Source organism: Odocoileus virginianus, chromosome 7 (genome assembly GCF_023699985.2).
Source record: "Odocoileus virginianus isolate 20LAN1187 ecotype Illinois chromosome 7, Ovbor_1.2, whole genome shotgun sequence".
Lineage (NCBI taxonomy): Eukaryota > Metazoa > Chordata > Mammalia > Artiodactyla > Cervidae > Odocoileus > Odocoileus virginianus.
Genome location: NC_069680.1, coordinates 76937508 through 76963854, shown reverse-complemented (window position 1 = coordinate 76963854; position 26347 = coordinate 76937508). Strand labels below are relative to the sequence as shown.

General features: G+C 37.4%; 1 protein-coding gene across 9 annotated transcripts in view; it reads left to right on the top strand.

The window, feature by feature from the left end:
* CHRM3 (cholinergic receptor muscarinic 3) overlaps nucleotides 1-26347 on the top strand; it is a 540213-nt gene that overhangs the window by 334568 nt on the left and 179298 nt on the right. The window contains exon 1 of one of the 9 annotated variants that reach the window (XM_070471024.1): nucleotides 5587-5955. The exons of 7 other annotated variants lie outside the window; for them this stretch is intronic. The gene's annotated coding sequence lies outside the window, so the exon portion shown is untranslated. Of the gene's footprint in view, nucleotides 1-5586; nucleotides 5956-17761; nucleotides 17888-26347 lie in introns of those variants that run through there. One more of the 9 variants, XM_070471025.1, reaches the window with a different exon arrangement.

Below are 26347 nucleotides of genomic sequence, written 5' to 3'. Positions count from 1 at the left end.
ATGATACCTACTTTACTACATGGTTGTAAGAATCAATTGGGATAATTTTCCAGAGCATTTTGTTACCTGTCACAGAATTAAGTGTTAGGTTGAGCTAGGAATTTGATGGGCTCAATTTGGTGGGTTTGGGGTTAGAGGTGCTTGGTGTACTGGACCATCTAAATGGATAATTATACACTGGTAAATGCAACAAATGAAGTAGATGTGGAAGAGAAATGACTTTGTGAGTGATCAGAATTTTGTCAGTAGTTACAGCCATGGACTCTTGAGTAAGACTCAAATGAGTAAGGTATTAAATAATGAAGGTATTAAATAAATGAAGGAGAAGAAAGAACACTGGAGAAGAACTTGTTAAAAGTGGGCAGATGAATGGTCCCTGAAAATAAAACCTAAGAAAACTTTGGCCAGATAGGTAAGGGGCAATTTAGGAAATGGTGATATTCTAGAAGCTAAGGCAAGAGAGAATTATAAGGAGGGAGTGACCAGTAGTGTCAAATACTAAGTTAGTGAACTCTGACAAATATCCACTAGATTTATCAACTAGGAGGTTATTGATTGCCTTGAAAATATCAACTTCAGTAAAGATATGATAAGAATTGAAGACATATTTAGGAGTGAATGATTGAGTATATTGCACATTTTTAAGTAGTTAGAACATAAAAGGAGAGAGAGGGCAGTATAACTAGAAGAGGAGATATGCTAAATGCAAGGATTTTTGTCAGCGTTTGGTTTGTTTTGTTTTGAGCAGGCTTGTGTGCAGTGGTGCCCTGAGATACCAGCACCACTGGGAAGAGAAGGGAAACAGAAGCCCTGATTTATACCTTTTCCCATTGTCTTGGTTACCATAATCCACCATGACTGAAGTCAAGCTGTAAGGGTAATATTACTAAATGCAGATAGAAGATACAGATACCTAGAATCAGGCATCAACTCCAGTGTACCACTGTGTAGGAACCAGTGGAATGAGAAAGCTTAAAGGTCTGTGTGTGAAATGAAATATCTAATAAAATATGTAAGGACGGTGAGAGTAGAAACAAGAACACAGGGGAAACTCAGCATACAGAGAAAATATATCACTTGTAATAATTTGGGAGGCAGAGGTTTGGGTTGGAATAAGTTAATACTGGAGGAGATGATGTTGAGTGAGTTCTCACTTCATGGGCTAAGCATAAGCCCATGTAAATTAGGCAAAGAGGGCTTTGCTGAGAGGAAGGAAGTGGTGGTTGGTATATAATATTGGATTGGAAGGCATAAGTAATATTTGAAGGAAAAGTGAATGTGGTAGGAGAGTTGGACAGTGTTCAGGTACCGGTGATATTGATCCCAGGACTTCGTATCAGCACCATTCTGCAGCTGCATGGATATTCCCAGAATTTAGCACAGATATACAGCAGCATGGAGACGGCAGTGGCACCCACTCCAGTACCCTTGCCTGGAAAATCCCATGGACGGAGGAGCCTGGTAGGCTACACTCTATGGGGTCGCTAAGAGTAGGCACGACTGAGCAACTTCACTTTCACTTTTCACTTTCACGCATTGGAGAAGGAAATGGCAACCCACTCCAGTGTTCTTGCCTGGAGAATCCCAGGGATGGGGGAGCCTGGTGGGCTGCCATCTATGGGGTCACACAGAGTCAGACACGACTGAAGCAACTTAGCAGCAGCAGCAGCAGCAGCATATAGCAGCATAGAAATGAAAACCGCTGCATTGTTCCTGGGTTGAAATTTTGCAGGAGAATGTGGAGGATGGGCATAGCTTTGGGGGAGTGGTGGATATTAACAACAGCATGTTTAAAGAGAGAGGCTATGATGTCTAGGATGAAAAGAGAAAAGAGTAAAGCCGAAAAGGTTTGTTCAACCCAAAGAAAATGGTACTTTTCAGAGAGTCAAAGTCTTAATGAGGTTGTTGGACAGATGTAGAGGAAACTATGAAATGGAGAGAGCTGAAAAGATGGGGGAATGCTGGTGAGGAAATATCACAGAGAGAACAAGTAAAGAGGGAACAGAGTTTTGGTGACCATGCATGTGACTGAAGCCGAGTGGAGGTGAAGATCATTACACTGAATAAGGGAGGGCATTGGGTGTTCATTCCAAAGGACATTATAGTCACTGAGGATATTGGATTGAATATTAAGATCTTAAACCATGTGCCAAAGTCTCTGATGGATATGAGGAGGTCCCTGGGATCGCAGCCAGTTGCAAGAAAAAATGGGGAATAGTTAAAGAGTTTAGGCCTCAAAAGAGAACATGCTTCATTGGACAATGAAGAGAGCTAGTCATTGGGTTCTGAGACAGTAAGATTTTTTTTAAAATTAAGATCCTGCACTTCAGTAAACATTAGTGGGCACAGCGGAAAGCACAGGTGCAGCCAAGGTGGTTATCAGGGAAAAGCAGCTCCCTTCTAAGATGAGAATGCACAAAGGGGTTTAGATTGTTTGACCTGGTCTAGGTTTGTTAATTTACTTTGGTTTTCACTATTAACACACGCATGTTCAAAAAATATGTTTCTGAAGATAGTTATGGGATGATCTTTTCAGGATAGTAATTGAAATGTCTTCAGTTCCAGAAAGACATAGTTATTCTTAATCACCTTCACTGTCTTTTGCATGGATAAATTTGTCATGACTGCGTCTTTCAGAAAAGAAAAAAGTTCAAGTGTAAGAACATAGATGAATTGAGGCTCTCAGGAAGTCTTATACCTGTTCTGGACCTATATGCTCGCTGAGGAGGGAGCTACTGGCCTTAAAAGCAACCAGTTGTATTGACTTTGTTATGCTGGTACCAGGAAAACACAGAACACTCTTTTGAATGATAGAAGCCTTGCTGGACATTTCAGTATCACAGAAGGGAGTTGGGGCCATTCCTTTGGCAGAAATAGAAGTATTTTTCTTAGCAGACAATTCCATTACCGTTGTTATTGTTCAGTTGCTAAGTCGTGTCCGACTCTGCAGTCTCACGGACTGCAGCAGACTAGGCTCACCTGTCCTCCATCTCAGGCACTTTGCTCAAAGTCATGTCCATTGAGTCAGTGATGCTATCTAACCACTTCATCCTCTGCCACCCCCTTCTCTTTTCCTCCAGTCTTTTCCAGCATCAGGGTCTTTTCCAATGAGTCAGCTCTTCTCATCAAGTGGCCAAAATATTGGAGCTTCAGCATCAGTCCTTCCAGTGAATGTTCAGTGTTGATTTCCTTTAGGATTAACTGGTTTGATCTCCTTGTTATTCAAGGTACTCTCAAGAGTCTTCTCCAGCACCACAATTCGAAAGCGTCAATTCTTTGGTTGCTCAACCTTCTTTATGGTCCAACTCACATCTATACATAACTACTGGAAAAACCATAGCTTTGACTATACGGACCTTTGTTGGCAAAGTGATATCTCTGCTTTGTAAAATGCTGTCTAGGTTTGTCATAGCTTTTCTTCCAAGGAGCAAATGCCTTTTAATTTCATGGCTGCAGTCGCCATCTGCAGTGATTTTGGAGCCCAAGAAAATAAAGTCTCTCACTGTTTCCACTTTTTCCCCATATTTTTGCCATGAAGCAATGGGACTGGATGCCATGATTTTAGTTTGGTTAATGTTGAGTTTAAAGCAAGGTTATTCACCTTCCTCTTTTACCCTCATCAAGACACTCTTTAGTTCCTCTTCAATTTCTGCCTTTAGAGTGGTATCATCCACATATCTGAGATTTTTGATATTTTTCTTATTTCCAGTTTGTGATTCATGTAGCCTGGCATTTTGCATGATGTACTCTGCATGTAAGTTAAATAAGCAAAGTGACAATATACAGCCTAGACTTGGATTACTGTGATATTGAATGGTTTGCCTTGGAAAGGAACTGAGATTATTCTCTTGTTTTTGAGGTTGCACCCAAGTACTGAATTTCAGACTCTTTTGTTGACTATGAAGATTACTCCATTTCTTCTAAGGGATTCTTACCCATAGTAATAGATGTAATGGTCATCTGAATTAAAGTTGCCCATTTCCATCCATTTTAGTTCATTGATTCCTAAGATGTCAGTGTCCAGTCTTGCCATTTCCTGCTTGACCACGTCAAATTTACCTTGATTCACGGACCTAACATTCCAGGCTCCTATGCAATATTGTTCTTTTCAGCATCACACTTTACTTTCACCACCAGACACATCCAGAACTGAGCATCATTTCTACTTTAGTCCAGCTGCTTCATTCTTTCTAATACCATTAGTAATTGCCCTCTGCTCCTTCCCAGTAGCATATGGGGCACCTGCTGGCTTGGAGGGCTCATCTTCTGGTGTCATACATCATTTTGCCTTTTCATACTGTTCATGGGGTTCTCTCAGCAAGAATACTGGAATGGATTGTCATTTCCTTCTCCAGTGGGCCACATTTTGTGAGAACTCTTCACTATGACCTATCCATCTTGGGTAGCCGTGCAATGCATGGCTCATGGCTTCACTGAGTTACACAAGCACCTTCTTCATGACAAGGCTGTGATCCATGAAGGGGTTCATCACCACTGGAAAACCCTAATACAGAATTTAAGAAGGAACAGATGCATGTATTTATCATAGTTTCATAGTTATGTTACTAAAGAGTAACTAAATGTGGTTGTTGATAATTATCCATTGGTTAGGGCTTGAAGTGATGTCTCTTCAGATGTGAGCAGTGACCTATGTGGTGATGTCCTTTGGGACAGAAATATGAGATTGGGGATGCTTATACACTGTCTGCTTTCTCAAAGTATGGTTTACTCTTTTATGCTCCCTGTCACTTCCGGCTTAAACATTGACCCGCAAATTCACCAACACTGAACAGAGAACCAGCTCCCTAACTTGAGTTTTATCCTTCCTCCTCAAAAATTGACATCCCCTGAGGCAATGTCCTGAAATGCCTTGTCCTGCTCTGGCTAACTGGTAGTAATTTGTTCTTGACTCCAGCAGTTTATCAGACAAGCTCATTTTATGCCATGCTTGAGTGACATAGCCACAACAGGACAGGGAAGTTGATTTTTCTACATTTATTTCTGCTTCATTAGGAGCATGATTTTGTGTACTGACAAGTAAATGGCATAGGTGTAGGGGAAAGAGTAGCAACCACCATATTATTTTGCCAGAATTCTTATGTTAGGGTAGCAAAAAATGCTCAGAAAGATAACTGCATGTTATATCGTTCTTTTCAAATAATGGCAAAGCTTTAATTAACTGATAATCAGACACACTCAGGATTGAAATGCAGCTTACAAAGTTGAAACATGGCAAGTGGTTCATTGAACACTGCACAGAAAGTAAATGAAGTGTATATGTTCCAATCACAATTGGAATTTTAAGTGAGTGGAATGGAATAAACTTGGTTTGGAATTTGAAATAAATTCAGCTTGGAATGTGTCTTAGAGACCAAGGTTTATACAAGAGCTACACAAACTTCTCAGCATGAAACATGACACAAGGTGAAATTTTCCTGGCATCTTAGAAGAGCCAGATATGGATTTCTGCAGGACTGGGGCACAGACAGTTGGTCCAGAACTATTTGTTTCTACTTGGAGAAGAAACATGGAAGCTTATCTAATACCTTGGGGTGGGAGTAATATTCTACCTGGTGGATGAAATTGTGTATGCTTTCTCAGAAGGTGCTATTTTTAGCTCTGTATTACCAATAAAATATTTTCATCTGGCTTTCATTTTTCTATCATTTGATGTCTACTCCAGTAGTTCTAAGTAACTTTATCTATCACATATAGTAAAAACTAGTTAAAAAAAGGAGAAGTGGCTGGAGAAAAAAAAAAAAAAAAAGAATTAACTTCCAGTAATTCAAGAGAAACCACTAGCAGCAATTTACCTGTTTGGTTGCCAAAGTTGTTTTCTCAAATTTTAGATTCTCCTGAGCTCAGAACTCTGTGGGGGAATTGTAAAGGAGACCAGACTTTGTATGCAAAGCTGAAGAAGCAGTTGGTAACTAACAATACATCTTTTTTCCGAAGGTAAGTTTAAGTCATGAGAAGACTTAATCTGCAGAGTAGAAAAATCTGCATCTCTCTTAGGAGCTTAGAAATACCAGGTGAATTAAGGCTCCAGGGAAATGCAAGGTGCTAGACTTCAAAGGAGAGATCATCTGTAGATTAATACACTGGAAAAGGGGGATGACTCCAGAAAATGGAGAAAATAAAAAAGAGTGAGGGGCTGTAAATTAAAGGTTCATAGAGTTCGAGCCGTTTCGGAAGTGAAATGATGAAGTCAGTGAGCTCCAGGAATGCTGGATAATCAGGTTTGATGGGTTGCTTGTTCTGAGTTTATTGCTGTTTGGAGGGATGAAATTAATCCCTTGTACTACATGTTACATTTTTCCACTAAACCATATTTCCATTAGACTGTAACTTATGATTATTTAGTCCTTGTTTGCATTCAGGTAGAATCAAGATAATGCCCTAGAATTTAGCAAATGTTTATTTTCCTGATGATGACGGACCTTCCAGTATTACTGTTTTGGGGGCAGATGTACAACATTTACAGTTTCCACTGCTTGGAGATTTCTATATATTTATCCTTGGATTAGACTCAAAGTAAGCTGATTTTACCCAGCCACTGGGTAATTCTGACCATTTCATCTGGCGATTCTAGTCCTGTATTGTTGCAGCAGACCTTTAAGCATAAGGAATTACTGGGTCACCAGCTCACAGAAATGTCTTTTGATTATGAGCGCACTTTCAGCATGTGTCCATTCAAGGTAAGGGAAAAACTATTTCATGATCTGCTTTAATGCCAGTTTTCGTTAAATAAAAGTGGGACTTCAGACATGGCCCAGTTGTATCTTCTTAAATTTAGACAGTCATTCAGCAATTCTGTGTAAAACAAGAGTTCTTTGAAAAACGGAACACTTGGATGAAGCAACCGTGTCCTTCAAACCACATCCTTCCTGCTGCCTGTGGGAAAGAGGTGGTGTTTGTGTCAGGCTCTGAGCACATGCAAAATAGATCTGTGTGTATTTCCATAAATAAAAGGACATTGTGTGTGTGTTTGGCACCTGTGATGGCAAGAGCAGTTGATTGCTTCCGAAAGCTTTGTTCCAACTCCAGGATCAGCAGGATTTTTAAACACTGAACTAGGAACTGGGCACTAAAAATACATACACAGGAGACCTATGATAGCATTAAGTTTTGGAAGCAGAATGAAGACTTGCAAACTATGTTATAGGTTTGTCATTACTCTCATTATTATGGTTCAGGGGAAGGGAGTTGACAAGCTGTGTATCCAACCTGCAGACTAAGAGCCATGTTGTAGTAGTGAAGTGAGTTACTACTTGTTGTTTCAGTGAAGGTGATCCAAAATATATAGAATACAAGTATCTATTTTGCTAAAACTAGAAACTTTGTCTATTTTCTTTGCTTATATTCTTCGTATTGTGTTTCATAGAGCCATTGGCAATTAACAGCCTTGTCATTTATTCAGAGACAGAGGAATACCCAATCAAAAGATTTTTAATAGAATTGAATGTTATATTACAAATTAGGCTTGGATTATTAAAATGAAGCATTACTTCTCTAATGCTATTTGACTCCCATTTTCTCAGGGCAAAAATTGGGACTTTTCCATGTTGCAAGCAGTTACCAAGTTAACAAAGAGTGTGATGTTTTGAATGCACCTGATATATCAGATGCTTACTCCCAAGTCTTCAAGGGTTTTGTCTGTAGAGATATGGAAATTTAAGTGTATTTTTTTCTTTTTTATATCTTTCTCTTACGTGATTGTCTAGAGCTTTTACTGTAAAGTTCAAGAATAGGCATGATTTAAAGAGAAAATAAAGTCTTATGAAATTCATGTTGGAAATCATGAATATTATATTTGATCCTTACATCAAAGTAGCCATCTCCTTGTATATAATGAAAATAAAGACAGATACTTTCCCCTTAGGTTTATTTGAATGCACTTTTTTCTTTGTCAATTAACTTTCCTTCTTGAAATATCTGTGACAGAGAGTGATTTTGTTGAGAGGCAGTATGCATTTTTAAATTTTATTTTTGTTCTATTTGCATTCAACTGAAGTAGATTTGAGAAGAATATATATTTGTTTAAGGAAAGGTTTCCATCAATTATTGTAATGTGGGAATTATGTATTGTGATATTTTAAATATGCATAACTGTACTGAGGTGATGGACAGAGGAACCTGGCCTCTGAAGCCTGGCAGGCTACACTCCATAGGGTCACAGAGTCAGACACAACTGAAGCAGCTGAGAACGCACGCACACACGGTCCAGTAAAAGGAGCAGTCTTTTGAAGAAGTGGGAACATGTCAAAAGCCCAAACTCTGTGCTGTGTAAGCACGTCTATTTCTCAGAAAATCCAGTGTGTTTCAGTTCTTAGAACAGACGCTGTGAAAGAGTCCCTGTCTAATTCAGTGAGTGAAATTCTCTTCAAAGAGAATGCCGAATACAAAAGATGAGGCTAGTGATAGGAAAGAAAGGAATGTTCTTCTCCAGCTCACCTTACAATAGGACCACCTTTCCCCCAACTCTTATCTCTCTCCTTAGATCATAATCCTGGAGTTTTCAGGATCAAGTGGGAAGAAACACATTTAAATGATAGGCCTAGCATTAAACCTTACGGTTGGCATTTTATTGAGAAAATCATTAATTTTCTCAGGACTTCTCTTCTGTTATTTATTTGCATTTTTATTTTTTGACTGTGCTGGGCCTTCATTGTTGCAAGGGCTGTTTTCTAGTTGCAGCAAGTGGGGGCTGCTCTCTAGTTGTGATTGCAGGCTTCTTACTGCGGTGGCTTTGTTGTTGCAGAGCCCAGGTTCCAGGGTGTGTGGGCTTCAGTAGTGGCCGCCCCTGGGCCCCAGAGCACAGGCTCAATAGTTGTGAGGCATGGGCTCAGCTGCTCCACGGCATGCCATCCCCCAGGTCAAGAGCTGAACCCGTATTTCTTATGTTGACTTGTGGACTCTTTACCACTGAGCCATAAGAGAAGCCCCGGGGTTGGTTTGTTTGGTTTCGAGGCCACACCACACAGCATGTGGGGTCTTACCAGAGATTCCCATGCAGAGATTGAACCTGTGCCCCCTGCATTGGGAGCACCAAGTCTTAACCACTGGACTGCTAGGGAAGCCCCATTTTCAGGGCTTCTGAAACACAATAATGTGTCATCCATGAACAACATAAATGCATTTCATTAACAGGTAGTACAAAGTTTCAAACTAAGAGTAAGTCAAAATGGGAGATTATATTTTAATGAAGGACAGAAAAAGTACCTTCGTAGCAGATTAAAAAGAATGAAAAACAATCTTCACATATTCCAGTTCAAATAAAGAACACTTCAGTGAAATGGTTCCTACACCAATAATTTATCATGGGGTGATCAATACATATTCTCTTTGTACAGTATGCAGAATACAAAAGCGGTGTTATATAATCTGGTAGGAGATTGTTTGCACTCATTTGTTTTATATGCACCTATAAACCAATTGGAGAAAAATACAAACAAGACCAAAAAATACAAAAATGTAGCATGAAAAAGTAATTGTTGCAGAAGGTGAGGAAAGGCAAAGGAGTTGATGTGGGAAATTTCCAGGACCTTGAAAATGAGTTAAATTTGTACCCTCAACAAAGGGTAGGGAAAGGTATTCCAGACCATGAAATTCTAGAAGAAAATGAAAAACAATTATTTTCTTACTTCACATTCAGCTTTTCGTTCAAGGTACAAGCATTTAGAAACAGTGCAACTTACTTGATCTTCTCCTGCATAAATCATTCAGTTTCTCTAATGCTTTAGCAAAAGTCTGTGAGGCAGTTTAACCACTTGATTTTGCTGGCAGTTTATGAAGACGTAGTCACCTGGAAAATGCTAAAAAGATTGAACAAAATCAGTTGTCTTCCATGCCTGTGAAATGTGCCTTTGTTTCAGTCAAGTTGACTTGATAGCTGAGAAAACCAAGAGAACCCACTGTATGTTTCTTAGCACCCATTGGCCATATGGGCCTAACCACTCACAGGTACCCAGTTAGTTGCATGAACAGATATTATTCCTATCTGCCCCTCCTCATTTAAGTATCATGTTTACCAACTTACAAAATTTTTTCTCTCATGGTTTAATAATTAAAAGGATACAAATAAAATCTGAAAATGTAGATTATTGTCTTGTAGTTATTCTTAGTTGTGACTTTGGTAAAATCAATTACCTTATTTTCATCTTAGTTTTCTTTCATTGAGTCACTATTTTTTGGTTCAGTATTTATTTATTTATTTATTTATTTGGCTGTATTTTGTCTTAGTTGCAGCAAACAGTATCTTTGATGTGTCATGTGGGACTTTTCGTTGAGGCACGTGGACTTCTCTCTTGAGAAGGCATACAGACTCTATAGTTGCAGCTTGCGGGCTTAGTTGCCCTGAGGCATGTGGTATCTTAGTTCTCCCACCAGGGACCAAACCTGCTTCTCCTGCGTTGCAAGGCAGATTCTTAACCATTGGACCACAAGGGAAGTTCCTCATTGAATTATTATTCATTAATCACACTGAGCAGTACAAATGCCTTGTCTGCAATGCAAATATATTGGAGTTAAGAACATTCAATATTTAAGATAACTAATGTATAAGTAATATATTTCATTTAGAGCTAAACCAACATATGCAAGAGTTGCATTTATGATGACCATTCAAATGACTTATTTCTAAGTCTAGAAAAACTATGCATTTATTTAAGAACATTTATAAACACAATTGAGTCTTATTGAATCCTATATTTCTTTTATGTGGGTTTCTTAAGTATATTTCAGAGTAGATACAGAGCATATATCACTCAGGAGGTTATAAAAAGTTAAAAGGAATAAAAATCAGATTAGGTTTGGTTGATCATCAGTATATTAATTTATTCTGATTAAGGCTTAACAATTCCTTATTGATATATATATATATATATATATATATATATATATGGAGAGAGAGAGAGAGAGAGAACCTAGATGTGCACTTGGAGTCAAGGGAAATGTATGAATTTACTCAATACCTTTGCTTTCTATCTCTTGTTTCCTTTGTGTAATGTGAAAAATATTGCTGAGTTGCAGTGTCAGTGGTATCTAAATCTGCTTTCATGAGAAAGGACCATTACTTCAATATTTGTAGCCACGTACAAAGCAACATCACTCAATTATTTACCAGAGATACCAAACACATGAAACAGTTCCCTTCAGTGAGCATAAAACAGGGTCTAAGTAAATTCTAGACACTTTATTATAAGGATAAAATGGTTTTCTAAAGTGTTATAGTTTTCACCTTTTTAAATGTTAATATCTTAAATGTTAATTTTTCTTTGAAAATAAATAGTTTATATTACCGTTGATAATAATGACATAAACAGAATTACATTTTTTACTTTTTTGTACTTGATATTTTCAACCTTATCTTTAAAGTGCACTCTGGATCATAAGGGCTAGCAAGTTCAACAACTGCACAAATGTTTATTAAGCTTCCCTATTCTTATTACTACAGTATATTGCTATGACTTACAATAATAGCTAACATATATGAACAATTTGTGCGCACCATACCCAGTGTTTGGTACTTTATATGCTGTATCTCATTACACTAAATATGTGTAGGATGTCAAGTGAATACATATGATCTTTTCCTTTGGGAAAAATTGTATGAGATGATCCTGGAACTAGATTGGAAATTACGTGGTCAATGTGACTGATCCAAGGCTACTACAGCTCTTTTGGGGAAATGTTCTTACTACTGAGCCTCTGTTAATTCTGCAACTTAAATATGAGGCCACAGTATGTAGACCAGTAGCATTTTTCATCTTTACAGTCCCAGTTCCGTTGAGTGCCGAATTGTTGTTGTTCATCGCTCAGTTGTGTCCAACTCTTGGCAGCCCCATGAACTACAACACACTAGGCTTCCCTGTCCTTCACTATCTCCCAGAGCTTACTCAAACTCATGTCCATTGAGTCAATGATGCCACCAACCATCTCATCCTCTGTCATCCACTTCTCCTGCCCTCAATCTTTCCCAGCATCAGGATCTTTTCCAGTGAGTCAGCTCATCACATCAGGTGGCCAAAAATTGGAGTATCTGCTTCAGCATCAGTCCTTCTAATGAATATTCGGAGTTGATTCCCTTTAGGATTGACTGGTTTAATCTCCTTGCTGTCCAAGGAACCCTTGAGAGTTTTCTCCAGCACCTCAGTTCAAAAGCATCAATTCTTTGGTGCTCAGCCTTCTTTATGGTCCAAATCTCACATCTGTACATGACTACTGGAAAAGTTATGGCTTTGACTATGCAGACCTTTGTTGGCAAAGTGGTATCTCTGCTTTGTAATATGCTGTCTAGGTTTGTCATAGCTTTTCTTCCAAGGACCAAGCATCTTTTAACTTCATGGCTGCAGTAACCATTCACAGTGATTTTGGAGCCCAAGAAAAGAAAGTCTGTCACTATTTCCATTGTTTCCCCATCTATTTGCCATGAGGTAAAGGGACCAGATGCTGTGATCTTTGTTTATTGGATATTGAGTTTTAAGTTAGCCTTTTCAGTCTCCTCTTTCACCTTCATCAAGAAGCTCCTCTTTAGCTTCTTTAGCTTCACTTCACCCCTTTAGTTCCTCTTCACTTTCCACTGTTAGGGTGGTGTCATCTGCATATATGGGGTTATTGATAATATTTCTCCCAGAAATCTTGACTCCAGCTTGTGATTCATCCAGCTTGGCATTTCACATAATGTCCTCTGCATATCAGCAGAGTGACAATATACAACCTTCATGTATACCTTTCCCAATTTTGAACCAGTTTCTTGCTCCACATCTGCTTCTTGACCTGCATATAGGTTTTGCAGGAGACAGGTCAGGTGGTCTGGTATTCCCATCTCTTGAAGAATTTTCCACAGTTTGTTGTGATACACACAGTCAAAGGCTTTAGGATAGTCAATGAAGCAGAAGTAGGTATATTTTTGGAATTCCTTTGTTTTTTCTATGATCCGATGGATGTTGGCAATTTGATCTCTGGTTCCTCTGCCTTTTCTAAATCCAGCTTGTACATCTGAAAGTTCTCAGTTCATGTACTGTTGAAGCCTAGCTTGAAGGATTTTGAGCATTACCTTGCTCGCTTGTGAAATGAGTGCAATTGTGCGGTTTGAACATTCTTTGGCATTGCTCTTCTTTGAGATTGGAATAAAAGCTGACTTTATCCAGCCCTGTGGCCACTGCTGAGTCTTCCAAATTTGCTGGCATCTTGAGTATAGCACTTCCACAGCATCATCTTTTAGAATTTGAAATAGCTCAGCTGGAATTTCACCTCCACTAGCTTTCTTCATAGTAATGCTTCCTAAGGCCCACTTGACTTCACACTTCAGAATGTCTGGTTCTAGTTGAATGATCACATCATCATGCTTATCTAGGTCATAAAGATCTTTTTTGTACAGTTCTTCTGTGTATTCTTGCCACCTTTTCTTAATATCTTCTGCAGAACTTGCTAAAAATCAGGGACTTTCACCACAAAAAGTCAGGAAACAAGCTTCATTGTATGAATACATATACTTTAAGATGATAGTCACTAAAGGCAAGCAGTACAATCTCTGTTATTTTCAAATATAGTTGAAAACTCACAAATCTGCCCCTTTGTCTCCATCCTGATCAGTGTTGGCCAAAGCCAGAAGCCATGCCTCTGCTGGCCATGTTGTAGATGCTGGAATAGTGGTCACCTTGGCTAAAATGTTGTCTTAGGAGGGCATGGATACATTCTGGTTCATATGAACTTCCCCAGTTAACAGAAGAATATCTTAAGCTCTCATTTAGTCACTAAGTTGTGTCCAATTCTTTTGCAACCCCATGGACTATAGCTTACCAGGCTCCTCTGTCCATGGGACTTCCCAGGCAAAAATGCTGGGTTGGGTTGCCGTTTCTTCCTCCAGGGGATCTTCCTGACCTAGGGATCAAACCCTCATCTCCTGCATCTCCTTGCATTGGCAAATAGATTCTTTGCTGCTGAGCCACCTGGGAAACCGTCCTTGACCTCTTAGTGAAGTGCAGCAAAGTGTGACCCTCTTTATCAAGTCATTTGTTGATGAGACACTTATGGGGCTAGCATTGGCAAAAAGGGATCATCTTTTGGAGTTTCTTCAAATTGAGATGTTTTATTAGTGCAAGATATGGTAGTGGTTAAGAGTCAATGTGAAAAGTATGATTTAATGGGTTAAAAACCAGGTTTTACCATTTATGTGATTGTGTGTGCTTTGGGAGGTTATTAACCTCTCTAGACTTTAGGTGCCTTACTTGTAGAATGTGTATTCCCGTGGGGCTATCATGTGACTTCAATGACCATATGCAAGCAGGTGCACAGTATCAGTTCCTGATACAAAGAACACATATATTAAATGCTAATGTTAGAATAGCATCTAATAATGACTCACTAATCTGGCATTTTTTCCACATGGATGTTTTCAACTTATCTCAAATAGAACACCTTAATCACCTTTCAGTGTTCCATATTTCAACTTTTCACCTAATAATCTAAGCTAGAAATTCTAGTTGCTTACTATTTTTTTTCTGTCTCCCACATGTGATCAGTTACCAAGGCCTGCTTATTTTGCCATGTAAATATTTCTAAAGTTTCTGCTTTCTTATAGCAGTTCCTTGTTTCAGGCCCTTGTCTTCTCTGAACCTAAAGCAGCAATCACTTATTCTCACGTTCAGTTTTGCCTAAGATGTCCCCATCGCTCCCTCCCCAGCACTGTTCTTCTACAGCACGTGCTCACTGTGGCACTCTTCCCATCACCTGTAACTGTAAGCTGAGAATTTTAGGACAGCATCTTTTTTGATCTGGATGCTACCTCCCTCTCTAACATAATTTCCTTCCTCAACATACTTTGCACTTTGGAAGTTACCTACGAAATGATTTTTTTTTTTTTTAATAATTTAGCTATTAGAAAAAGTTCAGCTTTATCATTGTCTGGAGAATAATGGCCCTATATTTTCTTTGCTTTTGTGGTATAATGCTAGTATACTTTACCAAATAATTGGGCCATTTTTCTGCCATTGTAACCATTAAATTGAAGCTTGGAAAATAAATATTAAGTAAGAGCCTAAAGTATTGATCATTTGTTTCTAAGATATTATAAATTAAATGCATACCATATTAGGTAGAATATACATGTGTATGTAGCTTAGTCATGTTCAACTTTTTGTGACTCCATGACCCGCCAGATTCCTTGGTCCATGGAATTCTCCAGGCAGGAGTACTGGAGTGGGTTGCCATTTCCTTCTCCAAGAAATATGCAAATGTAAACTAAAATTGAATATACATCTACTTAAGATGGATACTGACATACTAGATTACATGCACGCACACGCGCATGCGTGCGTGTGTGTGTACGCACTCAGTCGCTCCATTGTGTCTGATTCCCCATAGACTGTGGCCCACCAGGCTCCTCTGTCCATTGGATATTTCAGGCAAGCATACTGGAGTGGATTTCCATTTCCTACTCCAGGGGATCTACCCAACCCAGGAACTGAACCCGTGTGTCCTGCGTTTTGAGCATTGCTAGGTGGATTCTTTGCCCCTGAACCACCTAGATTATGTACTAGAGTAATTTTTAAAATCTGCAAGAGTGCATATGTTTTTATATACTAAAGTAATTCTACCCTCTGCAAACTGATGTGCTTTTTGTTTCTTGTTACTAGACATGACAGTTATTCTATGGATATTCATACTTTTTATACCAAATGTCCCACTGCATAAATTAAGGTGATGTAGTTGCCTCATCTATTAGGTTTTAAGCTTCTTGACAATAAGGAAACTCTTAAAAGGTGCTTCCCACTATGCTTAGAAAAGACAAAGCACTTTGTAACCAGTCTGTAAATGATTGTTGACTAGCTTGAGGGTCAGATCATGAATTTTGAGTTACTTTACCCAACAATTAGGAGAGTTTTGCTGTCTGATAAATATAAAGATTGCTTGTCCTAAAATCTAGCCTGGATTTGCAAACTATTTCGAGGGAGTAAAGGTTAATTGGCTTAAAATAATAAATTTTAATTATTAAAATTTACTAATTTGAATTCAAATGAGGAACAGTACACAATTTCCCCTTTTTTAAATTTATTAAGCAGTATTATAAAATATGACTAAAAACACTACTGTAAATGTCTTTAAACTCTTTCATACTTCCATAGTCTGGCACCGGAGTCAGCAAACCATAGCCTTCAAGTAAAATGTGCCCCAGTGACTGTTTTTTAAGTAAAATTTCTATTGGAACACAGCTATGCTCACCCATTTGCACAGATAGAATAGAAACTCTCAGATCCTTTAATGAAAAGTTTGCTAACTCTTGATCTAGCATACTAGCTCTTCAATATTTTCTTTAGATTTAATTATATTAATATGTAATTTTTATACATTGTGAGTGATTGTTTTATCTATGTATTATGATAATGTTCATCTTGGCACTGAACTTTTGAATAAAAAATAATGTTAACTAGTTCCCTGGTGGTCTAGTTACGATTCATTGCTTTCACTGCCAGGGGTCTGGGTTCAATCCCTGGTAGGTGGGGAGGGACTAGGATCCCACAGGCTGCAGGGCATGGCCAAAATAAATAAATAGTAATTTCACAATACCCATGGAGTTCATGTGCCCTATGTTACTAAACTAGACCCCATTTGTTAGACATTTAGTTTTTTCTATTATGTTTTCACTGATTTCAGTTTACCTTTCTAAGAATATGACTATCATAGACTTCAAAGTAAAAAATATTAATGTAGCTCCTATATCTAGAGATTTATCAAGTGGTTTATCAAGTTTGGGGAGATAGAACTTTATGGTCTCAGCAATTACTTTTCTGATTATCTAAAAGACATGTGGTAATTTTTAGTGGACAAAACACTTGTCTGAAATCAGTGGGCAGTACTTCTGTTTTCCATTGAGCATAAAATCCTGGGCAATCTATATTTTAGTTTTCATTCTAGAAAAACAGACGTGACAATAAATGTCTTATGGAACCAATTCCAAGAAATGATCTGCTGATGAAACTGTGCTTTTCTGAATAAGTAAGAATGATTTATTTACTATTATGATGTCAGCATCTCACAGTGCCTGATAACAGTGCTTATTAGTTATTTATTATCTAAATTAATAATGATGCAGTAGGGGGGTTGCAGATGTTCTAGAAGGCTACCAGAACAATAGTTAAGAATGTAGCATCTAGAATTAGCAACCCTGCATTTGGATATTGGCTGCACCACTCAATCACTTTACACACATTAGTTAAATTGTAAGCCACAGTTTTGGCACCTGTATGATACAGATAATAACAGTACCTATTTCATAGAATTATTGTGAAGATCAAATGGTAAAGTCCAAATATAGTGCTAACAATGTACTTGGTACATGGACAACTCTCTGTATATATGTTATTATCATGTATTAGTGTAAATCTCAAGGGACGAGGTATATAGCCTGTCTTGAAGGTAATTCTTCCTGGAAGGTCTTCATCTTCTGTTTGGATATAATTGTTATTCTAGGTAGCCTGGCCCTGACCCCAAGAGAATGAATATTAAAATGTTCTCTCATTTCAAAATGTCAGTTTCATAATTTCTTTGCCAATTGAGCCCTTGACAGGGAGGCACTTTCTCTGACCTTTTTTGGTATTACCAATTGTTTAAAAGTCTCTATTAAATTTTAAAAAGCTTTTGTGCTACTTTTCCTTGATCCTTATTATAGGTTTGGAATCGTGTGCTATAAAAAGTATTTGGCTGTATGTGCTTTTATAATGGAAGTAATTTAATTGGGCACTCTGCCTCCACAGATCAGCAAGGATCAAATGACTTTTTAAGAGTACATGAGAGAAGTATTACATAAGGGAGAAAAAAGAGGAAAAAAAAAAATCTTTCTACTTGCTTTCAACACTGAATTGCTTATGCTTCATTAAGGCCATTGGTAAGTCTCCCATGTTGTATATTTGCAAACCTGCTCCACTGACAGACAGGCTCTCCACATTTGTGCTCCTAGAGTGGACAGCTAATCACCACACATCTGTTTAGTTTCTGCGTGCACAGTTTGAAAATCCCGGGACGAGGACACCTCATACACGCTACACCTAATATACTTACTTACTCACTGTATTGTCAGGAGCACTTGCTGCCGTTGTAGTTTCCTTATTAAAATTTTCCAGGATTAGATACCCCAACCAAGTCTATTTGCACAACCCACTTCCTTTTCACACAACGTCAGCAGAATTATAGTTAACCACCTCTCTGCCTGTTGTTGGTAAGGATTTCCCATTTAAGTGAAACTAATAGTTTGCCTCTCTCTGAATATACAACACTCATGTCAAACCCCCCTAACTGACAGAAGCTAAATTTAACGCTGATGGTCAGGATTACAGGCCATTTGAATGAGATTAGGATTGAAGACAGTGAGATTTTAGGGATTCTGCCAGAAATCTGGAGTTTCTGATTTATGTAACATTAAGATATACCTATTTTGTGACCAACTCTCTGGTTAAGGATGTAATGTAGAAAACTACATCTCCTAGAAAGCACTGTGTCCATTTGTCAGTATTCCTGACTCAGTTTTAAGTCTTTAAAATCTTCCCATCTTTGTCCCCTATTTTATAAGTTTGTAATAGTAGTTCAATTATGTATCACATAGATAATTTTTTTCAAAACAGTTAAAATGGCATAAGTTGACAAGTCTTTATAGGAAATGAAGAAATATTGTATTCCCTTGTAGTTGATGGTAGTGCAGTTAATGGAATCACTTAATCATTTTGCTTTAGGATATGCCCAAATCACAATGGAAATTTTGGCACAGTCTATCTTTTTCATTCTAATTTTGACTCAAGGGTCTACTTTTCATCAAGCAGACAGGTCTTCATTGTACGCACACACACATGCATACATATTTATTTATATTCTTTGAGCCACCAAAAAGACTATCACTGTTACAGATTAAGCCAACACAAGTTCATTCATTCAGTTCTTCATTTGAAATGCTTTGTGCATTCATCATGTTTAAGGTGTTGTCTAGATCAGTTCCCCAAGTATGGTCTGTTGAGATGTATTTTTCCCCCAAGACTGACCCAGAACAGGGTACACCAGGTCAGAACTCTTTTAAGATACTAAGATTATAATTATACTATGTTGACATTTGCGTTGATGGTGTAAGCTGCTGCTGCGCACATGCTCAGTCATATCTGACTCTTTGCAACCCCCATGGACTATAGCCCACCAGGCTCCTCTGTCCATGTGATTCTCAAGGCAAGAATACTGGAGTTGGGTGCCATTTCCTCCTCCAGATCATCTTCCCCACCTAGGGAAAGAGCCCAAGTCTCCTGCGTTGGCAGGTGGATTCTTTACCACTAGTGCCACCTTGATGGTATAAAAGCAATAGTAAGTAAAACTACTGATTCCTTAGCATGAATCAAGGCAGGGACACAAAACTGTACTAGTCACTGTATTCTTCACTACCTCTTGCCCACACAGATTTCACTTGAGTGCAATGAAGCAGTTAAAAAAACTAAAGCCAAATAATTTTGTTAAATCTCCATCCTTGAGAACACATCAGTTTAATATTCTGTGTGCATAATGTGAAATATGCATAAAATTGTCTCATACTGAAGCATGATGTTTGGCTTTAAAAAAAACAGGTGCTTATTTCAGATGCAAGCTGAACAAACCACTTTTTTCTTGGAACACCATTTGTACTTGAAAGAATGACTAACAGACAAACTTTGGTTAGTCACACTTGAATATTTTGTGGATATTTTCCTTAAAATGAATGAGATGAGCTTTCATTTAAAGGAAAATAGTTGACAGTACCTGTTGCCAATGGTAATTTTAAGCTTTCCATTAAAATTAAAATTTTCAAAGAATTATATCCATCACATGAGTTTGACAACTTAGTAATATTTTAAAGGTTTGAGACAGATATAATGAGACTGGTAGTGATATTAATGTAACTATTTTGTATTGAAAACAAATGTTGAAATCTGGAAGATCTACATAAGGTAATGAACCAATGTTTTTTGTTTTTTTTTAAATGCAAGATGGTACAGAATTATGCATTGGTTAAAAGAACCATTCAAAATGCCATGGGTTTCAATATCACATTGTATAAAAACTATAGTTTAGATTTTACATTGCATCTCATACTTAAGGAACTACTACTGTTGAGTTTAAATGTATTTTCAAAGTACAATAGCTACAATTATCTGAAAAAAGAGTATTAAAATAATACTCTCCTTCTAATTATATCTTTATGGAGGTAGATTTTCTACATATGTATGAAGCAAAACTACATATCATTAATGTATCGAATTTAGAAACAGAGATAAGCATCTAGCTGTCTTCTTGTCAGACATTAATACAATCTATAAAAATGTAAAACAATGCTACTATTATCAATAAGATTTTGTTTAAAAACTGCAACCACTCTTCGGCAAAAAAAAAAAAAAATATGTTATCTGTGTTAGCATATGATTGGCTTATTGTTTTTAAATTATGTTTTAAATTAGTAGTTTTAACTTTAAGTATGGTAAATATTGTTAATATATAGTCCCATAAACAAATAATCTTTTGTGTACTCAGTAATTTTAATAGTATAAAGAGGAATTGAGACCAGAAATTTTGAGTTTTTTAGACATGGGAATGCAGAATCAAAGATACAGAGTCACCATCTTTGTGGTTTAATAGAGAAGCAGAACAAGGAATGCAGCTACTACATTTCATGTGATATTGAAATATAAATTTGTAAGAATACCGTAAGGAGAGAGAGGCAGGACTTGTAACTCACAGGTGAGACAGGAAAGGCTTCTTTGAAAGAAATATCACTGTATCTGAGTTTAAAAGTTCATCTGAATATTGAAGTTCAAAGTACACATTAGGCCAGTAAGGAGAGAGTGGGCATTCTTGTAGAAAGAACAGTCTGTTCAGAGGAACTCCTGATAGCAGTTTTCTGAAAACTGCACAATTATGTTTCATGAGTGAGCCACGGGTACTGAAGCTGGAGCTATATAACTTGCATGTGGTTCTGACTGTGTGGAAAGCACTTGAAAGATTCCCCTGGTAGAAAGATAAACCTTCACAGTGGTATAGATGCTCATGTGGGTTTCAGGAAAGACTGGTAGAGGGAGAAGTAATTTAGGACTCTGTTACAACAGTTTGAAGAAGGATTGATAAAAGCCTGTCCTAAGGCAGTAGCGTGGCAGGGGTGGAGAGAATGAAGGAGTGGATTTGAGCAATGCTAATGAGGTTGAATTTATGAACTAGGGAGCCAGCTGAATACCAAAGAGAACGAAGAAGGTGAAAACTATAGCTAAGTTTGGGGCTTAGGTGGTTGGACAACAATAATGTCGTTCTTTGAGTGAGAGGACAAAGAAGGGAAAATGTTGGGGAAGGATGCTGTTGGTAAATATAATTTAATACTTTGAGCTATGTATGATTATGAATTATCAATTGGAAAAAGCCAATGAGCAGCTGAGTGTGCACATCTGTTAAGAGAAACAGAAAGACCGAAAATAAGATGTGGGAGCCATCAGTATATATATATATATATATATATATATATGAAAGTCAGTAGTGTCCGACTTTACAACCCCATGGACTATACAGTTCATGGAATTCTCCAGTCCAGAATGCTGGAGTGGGTAGCCTTTCCCTTCTCCAGGGGATCTTCCCAACCCTAGGATCGAACCCAGGTCTCCCACATTGCAGACAAATTCTTTACCAGCTGAGCCACAAGTGTATATAGGTGTCAGCCAGATCTGTAGGTCTGACTGAGATCACTCAGACAGTAGGTATAGGATGAGAACATAGGAAATCTGAGGGATATCAACATGGAAAAGATGAACAAGGCAGAAGGAATTAATGCTGCCAGTGGTATTGGCTATTGTATCAATAATTCATTTAGCCTCACTGGTTATATGAATAGTTTTGTTTTCAACTTGAGTTAACCTAAGGTTGAGTTTAAGGAAGAGCTCAGTTAGTGATGTATTCGTAATTGACGAATTCAGCCATTGATTCTCTGTCACAGTTAGTTTGTATACACCATTAATATTTTTCTATTTGTATACATTCTTGTGTGAGCAAGAATGACAGTAGAGGGAAGGGAGGAGGTGCTTAGAGTGTAGTGAACGTGTGTGAAAACCATAATACTCTCTAGCACAAATCTTCCCTATTTAAATATTTGGCAGCATTTCAATAACAGAAAATGTTTCAGTTTTGGTCTAGATTCAAATGCATCTCTTGCCAATCATTTGTGATCCATATAAAATAGCTGAAGATTGTTCTCTCCAAAAAAAACATTCAAAAGTCTTTACTACTGGCCTCAGTGATTTGGCAGAAATGATGGTCCAGAATTAAAAATAAAAAATTAACCAATAATTAGTCATTTGTGCTTATGTTTTGCATTTTTAAATATCTATTAGATTGGTTTATAAGGATTGTATTTCTAGACTATAAAGAGCAAATATAAGCAATTAGGCTCAAGCACAATTGCTTAGGAACCTGTAAATTTCAGTTCTAACTCAGAAGCATCTCTGAGTCTAGAAAATGCTCAGCTATGGAACACAGCTTGCTTGAGCAGAGGCCTTTCTTCCAGAAATTTATACTTGGTTAGCCCCTACCCACATGCAGGTGAAATTCAGTGATTCAGAGGAAGTTATTTAAATAAACCATATCACATTTAAATAATCACAAAGTCTCATTTTACTTGCTTGATTGGGTGAACTTTATTCAAAAAGACGAACAAATGTCTTTTTAACACTACTTCCATTCTTAGAAGTGATAGTCCCCTCCCCCCATGTCTCCACTGTTTATAGGCCATTTTATTCAGTTAAGATTTCACGGCATCCATATCCTTTCATCCTGTTTTCCTGATCATTTAACCCTGTTGACCAAATTCTTCTATTCCCCAAATTCTTCAGCTGTTTAAGTTACCTTGCTGTGGCCTCTGATCTCAAACTGTAAGACCAACTGCCTCAGTCAGCCATGAGACAAAGTGGAGACAGCTCCAGCATCTGGACAGATCCCCCAGCTGTGCATGCTAGGACGAGGCTCCAAGGGCAAGATGGATGCGGAGAACTATAATGAGGACTCCAAAGGTTTCTCCAGGTGCCTCAAAGACTTAGGAACAATTGGAGAGAATTGAGGCAAAAAGTTCTATGAACAGTGGGCAAATAGCTATCTGTAGATATGTTTGGTTGGCAGAAAAGTTTGTTTGAGTTCTTCCGTAAGATGTTATGGAAAAACAGAAAGAAATTTTGGCCAGCCCAATATGTTCCCAACATATAGTTAGCATCCAAGAAATATTTCCTCATTTTATATTATCATTTAGTCATCTTCAAGATAGATAACCTTACATTAGAGATTAGCAATAAGTTCCTGTTTTGCTACCACTCTCTGTAGGTGCTCATAAAGGTACTTTAGTTATTATCACAAAGCACATTTATTTAACTTTTAATTTTTTTCAGTATAGTTGATTTACAGTATTATATTAGTTTCAGGTATACAGCATAGTGATTCGGTATTTTTACAGATTATAAAAACTGAAGTTGAAGATGAGGATTAAATAGGAAATTGGGGTAAATCAAGAATTAAACTTAAATATTACTCAAAGTATGGCTCCAGTACATTTTCCAAATGTAGGGAAAGGTGAAAGGAGATAAACAATCAACATTATTAAACATCTATCATCTTTCAGGCATTACTAGGTCCTTTCCTTTGCAAACCTTATTTCATATTTATTTAAATTTAATATAAAACATTTCCTTATACTTCTTCATATGTTATTAAATTATGCTGAACTTGACTCTAGATGTGAATTCAAATTTTATTTTTATACAGGCAGTTTTTTCAAATAACAGAAACTATTGTACTCTGCAGACTTTTTACACATTTACACAACATAGAAGGTGCTAGTCAAATGTTACTTTTATTGGTGACATTACTATTACCTCTGACTCTGCAAAGCAGAGCTTATTCATGAAAGACAATTAACCTAATAGCAGTGAGCATCTCAGGCATTCAGATTCTGGTCTCCAAAAATCATCTGCCATTTAAGGAACAGAATCACTCCTATAGAAATGACTGGCTTCAGATATGGAACTGGAGATGTTCAGAATGAGCCTTGAGTATCTTGTGCTGAGGAATACAGAGACGGGTCATGTCAAAATGATTTGGATTCAACTTGAATGGACTTCCACAAGTTAGAGATGGAACGATTTGAAAATCAAAAAGTATATTCATATATAATTGAAATACATTAAATGTGTTACAGTTCTGTGGATTTGTGATAATACTAAAAAATTAGTACTTTTCAAAGAATACTAGGTACTCAACGTAATATTATGAAAACTGGTAAATAAAGGAAAGAATTTTTTTCTGCCTTTCCTTTGCAAATTATACCTTGGGTTGTACCACGTAATTGATAAAAGAAATGTTCTTTTTAGAAGAAATCCAGCTAACTTAGAAAGAATGGTAAATTTGGAATCACCCCTTTTTTAACCTGTAAATGAAATATGAACTTGAGTGGGGATCATCAATCACTGTCAAAAACCATTGGTAGAAAAGCTTATGAGAAATTTACATGTGCTAAATAAATTAAGATCTACAAAAAAAAAAAGGAAAAGGGAGAGCCTATTTTTAAGGAGAACTAAGGTCAAACGCATGTTTGACTTGAACAAACCAACCATAAAATAACAGTTATGATATAATCAGAGAAATGTCATAAGCAAACCTCAGGGAATCTTTGTCAACTGTTTAGATGTGATATTGATATAGTGGTTATTTAAATGGTTATAAGTGGTTATAAGTGGCTATTTAAGCAAAACTGGGATTTGCTCCAAAACAATCCAAAATAGGGAGGAGTAGATGGAGATTTAGATGAAATAAGATTGCCTTACATTGGCAGTTTTGTATGAAGCTATGTAATGGAGTTCATTATCTCTACTTTTGTGTATATTGGAAATTTTCCATTATTTAACATAAAAACAAACATTTCTTATTCTAAAGAGTATACTCATTTGAAATACATGGCATTTGCATTTTCTTCAAAATAGTGGTTATGTTAGAACGGGAAAAGAATTTTCATACTTTTAATTTACCTATTTTTTTAGGAGAGAAAGCAGACTGGATATAAGACCTTTGATACAGAAACATAAATCTTTACTATAAAATCAGTGTAATGTGAGTTTATCATCTCTGATGTCACCCTGGCCGAGATCGCTGTGACTGATCTCCATCTCCAGAGGCCCCCACATGGGTCTTCTGTCAAAGCAAAAGTCAAATAGTTTCTACCATCATGTTATAGATGTTGTTGATTTGGTCGATTCGTAAATTGGGTATTCAGAGCACATGACATGTGTCTGTTTCCTGTACTGCCAAATAATCCTGCTCAGCACTGTCTATCTGCTTCAACAACATGTTTCCTGTAGCTGACAAGTTTTAAATGAGAGACAAATTTTCCCTGCTTTTATTATTTTCAAAAAATGATAAGCCAATTTAAAAATCATGGAATAGTATTAAATGTTTTTTATCAGAACAAGTCACTGTCAAACTTTTCCCCAGACATGGGTTTATTACTTTTGAGTAAAATAAAAGCAGTGAATAAAAATAAAAAATAATTAATGAAACAGTATTTTCGCTTGAGGCATAAGTTGCCATCACATTTCTTTTTCCTGACCATATATAGTACATCATTTGATTGATCATTACCTCTGGAAGACTGAGTTTCATTCAGTTTGTTTTTCTTTTGTCCCTGGAATGTGCCACAAGAGAAAACTGCCTCCCCTAAGATAAATGCTGACAAGTTAACATTATTGCATAATTCACACAAGCCAAATACATCAGAAAAGCAGTTATGCTGAAATAATTTAGTTGCTGAGACCATGAAGGAGGATTTCCTTGGAGATGCATGGATGTGCCATATGGTTTGCTGGTCACACCTTCAGCATCAAGAAGGCCTTCTGTAAACACTGTGGACAAATTAATGACCTCTTGATCCCCATCTCTACTACTTCCTCTCGAGAGAGAGAGGACAAGAACTAAACACAATTTAATGTTGTGATGTTCTCCACTAAATGAGAGCAGCTATTAGAAACTGCTCTCTTGCCATGTGTCATATATAGCTCTAGTGCTTTTTATATATCAAGACCTTTAATCTTCACAGAAGTCTCTATGCTGTGCTTAATCACTCAGTCATGTCCGACTCTTTGCAAGCCCATGTACTGTATCTCACCAGGCTCCTCTGTGCGTGGAATTCTCCAGGCAAGAATACTGGAGTGGGTAGCTGTTCCCTTTTCCAGGTGATCTTCCCAACCCAAGGATCAAACCGGGGTCTCCTGCATTGCAGGCGGATTCTTTACCAGCTGAGCTACCAGGGAAGCTGGTATGGCACAGA